The sequence below is a fragment of the Daphnia magna genome, unplaced genomic scaffold (genome assembly GCF_020631705.1).
Source record: "Daphnia magna isolate NIES unplaced genomic scaffold, ASM2063170v1.1 Dm_contigs096, whole genome shotgun sequence".
NCBI lineage: Eukaryota > Metazoa > Arthropoda > Branchiopoda > Diplostraca > Daphniidae > Daphnia > Daphnia magna.
The window spans coordinates 339,083-346,503 of NW_025533123.1; positions in this window are offsets into that span (position 1 = coordinate 339,083).

Genomic DNA, 7,421 nt, shown 5'->3' on the forward strand with positions numbered 1-7,421 from the left:
CGAAGACGGGAAATGCACACTTGCCACGAACACAAAAGAAAAAGAAACAAGACGTTAGCGTTCTCATTGCAAAGAAGAAAATGGTTGACCCTCTTTTCTTCTTCAAATGATCGTAAAACGTCGACCGTCATAAAGGGGGAAACAAAACGGACATTGAAAGTGATCGATTTCAACGACATCACGTCCATTTTGTTTTGTTTTCAACCATAAACGACGCACAGAAAGAAAGGGAGAAAAAGAGGACGTCAATTTCCAAATGGAAACGAAACGTACATCCGTTTTAAATCATTCGCGTGAGATGGCTGATTACTCAATGAATCGGGCAAATGAAAGTCAAACAAGGCGCGCGAGGGGGCTCAACGGCGTCAATTAAGCGTCTCTAATGAAAGGCACCCATAAAGAAACGAGTCTGCTTTTTCGTGTGTCGTGAGTGCCCCAAAGACGAGAAACCGCAACAATTAAGAAAACAGTTCGCTGCCTTTCTCTCTTCTGTCTCTGTAGTACACACGATAGACGCCATCTGCCGCCACACACGACTTTTTTTTCTCGTTTCTCTCGACAAGTTTAACAAACAAATACGTCTAATAAGGATGCAATACGAATAGCCGCAAGCGTTAGGGAAAAATGGCGAGCGGTGAATCTTTTTCATTTTTTTAAGGAAAAAAATAAATAAAATGTAGGACCTTGTCTCCATTTGCCGCCAGTAGCTGTCCGTACAATTTCACAATTTGACAGGTGGGCACGACTGAACAACACACAACAACAAATAGTGATTAACTGGGCTCCCTTATTTTTTGTGTGTGTGTCTACCTACCCCCTTCCGGCCTGTTTCTACCTCGAGGCAATTACACACCTATCGCCTATAGACATGAAAAGAGAGAAAAAAAACACACAAATTCCTTGTAGCAATTTCTACCAAACCACTTTGTTAAAGCATTTCCCCTCGCCTTCGTTAAGAACCTCTGAAAAAAAAAAATTTATTTTGTTGTTGTAATGAAGTTGGACTGGTAACATAAACACAGAGCAAGGGGACAGAGAGAGAGAGAGAGCGAGGGAAGAATGATTGGTGTGTGTGTGTGTGTGTGCCCGGTAGCAAAAGAAGAGTAGCTATCGTCTAATCTCGTTCCAGCTCTGCCAGACTCCCTTTCTTTCTTCCTCTTTTTTTTATAAATAAATAAATAAAAATGTAAGGCGAACAATAGAACACAATCGGCAGGACGCAGTGATCCGCAAGAGAAAACAAATGTCTTTCTTATTATTCCCTTTTTTTTCTCTCCGGCCGAGAGAGAAGGTCCGACGGGAAAACGTGGGGGCCCTCCCACCTTCTTTTTTGTTCTTCCTTTGTTATCAACCGGCCGTTTGTAGGCCGGGCTAAATCGACTGGCAAAGTCACATTTTTTTTTCTTCTCTACACACACACACACACACAGAAGTTTTCGCATGTTAGACTAGAGCCATTCGTATCGATTGGACAGGCCAGAAACAAAAGAGAACTTTTCAAAAGTCGGATATAAACAAATGCTGCGCGAAGCTCTTTCTCTCCCCTCCGTTCCAACATAAATAGTCTCCCGAACGCACCTTTTTAACCCTCCAAATAGTAAAAAACAAAAATGATAAAGACTCAATCATTTGTTCCGCATTTTAAACAAATGACTTCCCACTTTTTGTTTTTGTTTCAATCAATTTCAAACGGTCACTATTGCTCCTTGTTTTGTTTTTTTTATTCTACTCTGATGTCAGTAGGTGGAGCAATAAGCCACCCCCTCCACATAAAAAAATGTAGATATATAAACAATCAAGCCATGTTACAAATTGAAACACACCCACTGCAGAGAGAGGGTTGCTCTCTTTTTTTCACTCCCTGTCACACACATCTAATATCTATTTCGATCAACACACACAAAAAAAACACACACAACGAGGGGTGATTAAGTGTTAAGATTAAAGAGCAACAGTCTATATATATATATGGGGTGGTGGATTATAACAACAACCGCCATAACCCACCGGTCACACGAATGTGTGTATACGCTGTGACCTGTGCGCGCCCCCCACCACCACTTTGCACCCTCTTTTTATTAGGCAACACTGTATCTATTGGGATCGACTGAATTATATGGAAAAAAAATAACACGCGTGCACAATAAAAGGGGTGAGAGTCGTTTAGGGGTTATAACAACCGTTATTTATGATAGAGAGAGAAAAAACGTGTCTATAAGACACACACACACACCGGTGTATTTAGATGGGGGAATAACCTCTGACAAGCTCAATAGAGCATTGAATATACACACAACCCCTTCGTTTTTTTTTTTTTAGGCGCCTGTTGCATTTAGGAAGAAGGGGTTGTTACGATGGCGAAAGAAAAAAAATTGAACAAAAGATATTCTAAACGCCAAATCCCTTGACTCCAATGACACGTGCTGATGAATGGAAAATTCAATAATCAAACAAGCCCTTTTGGTTATGAGAGACAGAGTATAGGGTCATAACAATACAAACGAGAGAGAGAGAGAAAAAAAAATATTGTATAGAGTTGGAAAGAAAAAAGTGCTTAATAGACAAATCAATGCCACCACCACCCCTTTTTGTGTGAGTGTGTGTATGCATGAAATTGGGGCGGATGTATCTGTAAGCCTTTGGATACATTATAAGGTCAATTGATCCGACACAACAGCGAGAGAATTAAAACTATATCCAGATCAAGTGTGTTGGAATTTCGGATTTTCAGAGACTCATTTAAATACAATGCACCTTATTATATATGCAAATTTGTTGAAGTTTTACCCGTCAAGTGCGTGTTGATTTATTCACTGGCAAGCAAACACTGGTAAGGCACATGGAAAAGAAAAAAAATAAACTGGCGCTCGAATTATTCCTGGACACAACACTGTTTGCTGGCTCTGCATAGACTGAGGCCTGTTTAAGCACATACCTCAAAACTGCCAAAATGGCCGATAGGGGAAAATAAAAATGGAGGAAGGGGCTGCAAAAACAAAATCTTTTTTTTTTTTTTTTCCTCCCATCTTCTTCTTTTTTTTTTTTTTTTTTAAATTTCTACGCCCGTTTTTATTTTTCTCTTTTTCCTATTAAAACTACCCCCCCAAAAAAGGGGGGGTATGCAAATCCCTGGAGCAGTAAGGAGGTAGGGGGACAAAACTTGTACACGTCAGATGTGACGGACATTCGAGATGGGTGACCTTCAACAAGAGGGGGTTGGGGAGGTTATTTTACATCCCTTCGATACATTTTCGAATAACAAAAAAGGTTTTCGATAAACTTGTTGTCTCTATGAATATTCCAACACATGCAAAATACCAATTTTCAATCCCCAACCCCAACGCCGCCATTTTCGATCGTTTTCTTTTTCGAAGGGGGGCGGAAATAGATTCATCCACTAATGATTACATAAGTCAGGCCAAAAAAGAATTAAAATGACTATTTCCATCATGAAACAAAAATTAGTTTGAAACCGTTCAACCAAAATAATAAATGCAGGTCAACCGGAACACCCCGAAAAAAGAAAAAAAAACTAAGAATAATGTTCTGGTTTTGTCTCTATAAAATGCCGTAGGCAAACCAACGAGGTAAAGTCGTCTGCTAATCCACGGCCCCCCCCATTTGATGCAGTCGCCTTCATTACCGCCAGTCACCAGCAGAGTGATTAATGGAACAAGATTTTTTCTTTCTTTCTTTCAAACCCAAAAAGAAAAAAAAAAAGAAAAAGTTCACATGAGAAAAGGTAAATGCAACAAGACGGGCGACAACACAACAAAACTATGTGGTCCGGGCACACACACACACACACACACAAAAGAACACGAAAGAAAACAACCAAAATTACACAGCCAACCGCAAAACGATTGTTCTAGAAACTTTCCCAAAAGTGGCATTAAACACCTTTCAAAGTGCCAAACCCTGGAGAAAAAAAAAAAAATGAACGAGACAACGGTGGGTGGACATAAAACGTAGCCAAAGACTTTAATTCAAAAATTTGACTAATAAAATGCATCCATAATAAAAAAAAAAACAAAAATGGGAAGAAAACGGTCAAGTTCTATCGACCATGATGGAAAACACATTTTTTCGAATAAAAATATCCGAAAAAAAAAAAAAACGTCTATTTTCTCTCTGTGTGTGTGTGTGTGTGCAGACATTATTGCAGGGGGGAGGAAGAACTTTAACAAGACACCATAAAAATAAAACCTTTCCCTATGTTGAATAAAGAACCGAGGAATTGAGGAAATCAAAATGGCGGACGAATCGCTCAATCGACAATGCCTGAGGGGCGCTAATGTGACGTTGCACGATCATACCAAACAAATTTACGGTGGTTTGTTTTTTTGTTTTGTTTTTTTATACGTCAAACGGGACGAGAAAAGTTCGGTAGTTACAGACAAATTATCCGCTTCGTTTTCTCCCTCCTCCCTACCATTTCTTGTAATGTGAACGCAAAACCGATGCCTGCACACTGGAACATTAGTGGCGAAAACGAGGTGTGTGCGTGACCAGGCTACATTTAAATTATTGGTCGGTTGTTGTATGTGTAACGACTCAAAGTGTTCCTCTGTCCTGTTAGTGGGAGGCAAATGGTTCCTCTACTTACTCATTTTATTTTGTTTTATTTCCCACTATTACGTATGTTGTTTTGTTTTTAATGGCGTGCGCTCCACCAATTTTCCTAGTAGGAAATAAAATTTAAAAAAAAAAAAAAAAGAAGAACGATGTACTTTCTAACTTTTGTTGATTATTTCGTCCAGTGTCTAATCATTGGCCCTAAGGCTCATCGATAGCCGCGGCCATTGTTGTTTTAGAATCGGCCATTCGGGGGTGGGGTACAGACGACATTGTTTGTTTCCAATGTGGTTTTCCTTTTTTTCTTTTTATTATTTCTTTTCTACGATTTCGGGAAAAAAAATATGTTTGGTTCATCGGACTCGCTTTTTTTTTTTTTTTTTTGCCTGTCCTGTTTCAGATCATTTGCATACTGGCGTTCAAGTCACCCATTTCAAACTCGAACATTTTTCTTCTCAAACAAAGAAGAAGAAAGAAAAGAAAAATAGTTCGCTTCCATAAACAAAAAGTGGCAGTCTCTTCTCTCTCATGTGTGTGTGTGTGTGTGTGTGCGTGTAGCGTCACGAGCGTCGGGGTCCTCGATCAATTGGTGGAATTTGTCCGCTGGCAGGCAGGCGCCGGGAGGAGAGAAGTCAGCCTCTCTCTTTGCGCTTATATAAGTACACACTCTGTGAGCTGCAGGAAGAAGTAAGGGGAAGAGGGGGGGATTGGGGTGGCAGAGTCGGTTCAGCCTGACGCCTCCGGTCGGGAGCAAAAGAAAAAAATAAATAAATACATATATGTTTTATATTATATATATATATCAGGAGAAAGGCGATGAGCTTTGCCTCTTCTTTTTATAGAAGAAAATAGGTCGACGCCGACGACGCCATCCAGAGAGAGAGAGAAGAAGAAGAAAAAGTCGATACAAGAAAATGGCGCGGAATACAATTTTTCTTTCGGAGGTTAGAGGCAAAAAAGGGGGGAGTTGGGTAATAAGAATAAAAGAAGTTGGAAGAAGGCGTTAATGAAAGCAAAAAGAAAGAGAAGGACAAAAAAAAAGAAAGAAGAAGTCCTGAATGATGGGCGTCGCTATGGTAACCGGTCGCTAAGCTGCTTTTCCGGGGGACCCAGCGTCGGACGCCCGGCCCTTTCTTTTTTTTGTTCTCTGCTAAAAACTAAAGGCTATTGCGATGATGGTAACTTGAGCAGCTAACTGACGAGGCGCCACGTGACACACGTCGCCCTTCTTTTCTTTTTCTATCCCCTCCTCCTTTTTTTTGGTCCAATCAACAAAATCAATAGGAGAAATTTAGACGTCCTTTTTTTTTTCGAAATAATAGTCTTAACTCAAAATCTTGCGAATCGACGTTTACTTGGCGCATCAAAAACTCTTGCGGGGGAGAAATCGTTGGTCATAACTTAGTAGGCTACAGTGTTAGCAATCAACCGAATCGAACGAATGTTAAGAAAAAAAACCCATCATTCAAAATAGAGGGGGGTTGTGGATGTGGCGTTTTGCGGTTGTTGGAAGAGATACAGAGCATATACAAAATAAGAGGCGAGTACACAATACAATCGTTTAATGGCTCGCGACCGAGAAATATTATTACGGATTAAAAGAAAAAAGAAAAAAAGTAGGACATATTGGCAACAAACTGAACTTTCACGGCTAAACTCAACGACTCCGTTTTGTGTGTGTGTGTGTGTGTGTTTTTATTGTCGCTTCACTTTGGTTTCATTGATTGCAAATGATCTTAATTTCTGCATTTCCAAAATGAAAATTTTGAGGAATTTTATTTTATTTTATTTTTTTCAAACAAAAATTTCCCAATTGTTTTGAATACCACACAATTCAGCCAACCAATTATCTAAATAAAATGGGGAGGGAAAACAAAAAAAGTTGGAAAGTTTTGTACTAATCATCGTTCGGTAGTCGTATAGAAAACGATTATCCCTTCCCCACCTTTTTTTTTTTCTTTTGATAAATAATAATAAAAAAAAGAAAAAAAGAAAACCAGTGGCAATGACGCCACAGATTTCATGGCTGTATTTTTTTTTTTCAAACTTTATTTGAATAACAAAAGAGCTTCATTGTCTTTTTTTTTTTTTTTTTTATTTCTACCCTCTTTTAGTGAAGAGAGAAGGTAGATTGGAATGAAGGTCAATCAATGTCAGGATTGCAGGTAGGCCAGAATGACTAATCATATCAAACACATTTTGAAATCAAAAATATCAACGGATACGCCCTGAATTGCTTGATTCAAATCATTTAGACCTTATACAAGATTTGCAATCAGCTGTTTGCAACTAAATCAACCGATGATTACGAGTTTTAAAAAGAAAAAAGAAAAAGAAGGGCAACCGACAGAGCGGGACACTCTGTCAACCAAATCGAGTCCTCCTTCCAAATTCATTTTTCCAATAAAAAAACGAAAAACAAAAATGGCGATAAACAAAACAAAATGCGTGATTCGACTTACCGTCACACTTGGCGTGCGCGAGATGAGTTCGATTTTTGGCAGTCAACGGACGACGTTGATGATCGTGTTGCGTTTCGTTGGCGATTTCAGCGTCGTCCGAATCTGAATCGGTAAACGAATTGGCTCCCAGACTTCCAGCGCTGCCGACCGATGCCGGCGTCGATGACCCGAGACACTGTTGAGACGACGTCGGATGGACAGCAGACGAATGGTGAACCAAACCACTTAAAACCGGTCAAAGTGTTGAGATTGTTTAACGCCGGCACCGATGCCATGGCCAATGAGATGGGCATATTAAGCGGCATCGTCAACGAGGGCATCCGGAAAGCTGCAGACGCCGACGATGACGTCGATGATTGACCTCCTGCGTTGTTACTTGAACCA